Source organism: Lepisosteus oculatus, chromosome 9 (assembly GCF_040954835.1).
Source record: "Lepisosteus oculatus isolate fLepOcu1 chromosome 9, fLepOcu1.hap2, whole genome shotgun sequence".
In the NCBI taxonomy this organism is placed as follows: Eukaryota; Metazoa; Chordata; class Actinopteri; order Semionotiformes; family Lepisosteidae; genus Lepisosteus; species Lepisosteus oculatus.
Window position 1 is genome coordinate 5,737,900 of NC_090704.1, and position 1,059 is coordinate 5,738,958.

Below are 1,059 nucleotides of genomic sequence, written 5' to 3' on the forward strand. Positions count from 1 at the left end.
TTCTATTTTTTTTTGTGTAACCCATTGATTTAAATAACTGACTGTGCTCGCATTTTACAAGCCCACAGATCAATTTAACTGTATATTTAAAAAATAAATATAGAAAAAGTTTTTTCCAGCTTACCACCTTTGATTGATCGTTCCACTTCATTTTAACACATAGGCTATGTTAATGAAATTGCTCAAGAAAGAGAATATTTATTTATTTGCGTTCTACATTTCTTAGATGTCACATATTATTTTGTCTTTTTTCAAAGGGCGTTTTGAAAGAACATTGCTCCTTCTATCAGTTTCCTCCTTTAAATAATTTGACACACTCACCTACTAACCTTCAAAAGCAGTAGGAGAGGTGATTTTATCAAATCTTTTGTTGGCTTCTGAGGCAGAAGTCCTCCCCAGTCAAAAAATAAACTGTGCTGTTGTCGCGGATCTGCCCTAATTTCACAAACCTCCCTCCTGGGCAGCTGTTCAAGAACTACCGTAGCAGAAATTCTTTGGAAAATAAGAACAAGTTGGTTTGTGGATTGTAAAGATTCTTTATAAAAAAAGAACAGGGAGATTTTTTGGCAATCGAGTGAGTCTCCTGCCCATTTAATAGTTCTCAACCACCAACACGCAATGTGAAAGCTGGGTATTTCATGGCTTCTGCTACCTTCTTAATGGGAACCTGTTCTATTTGGAGTGAAGGAAAGAGCAGCTGTTTGGCCTCATCAAATGAGATGCAAAACACAAAGGTTTAGACATGTTCACATATGTATGTAGACAAGCACAAGTGACCATCATTGTAATAGATGTCTGCAATACTTGTCTGCAATGTCAATCCTTGAGGTACACCTTAGAAGGAAATTCTGTTATTATTTCAGTTATGTGGCAAATGTGTGCTGTTTTAAATGGATATTCCAAACACAAATAGAACTGTGTTTTTTTTAAGCTCCAACCTACTGCATGACATCTGGAGCAAACCAGAGCAAAAAACAGAAGTCTAAACTCTTTCTGGTCTTATTTAAGGAAAAGGCAGTGCTTCCCCTCCTCTTTGACTCTGGTCTGGGTGTGGTTTTG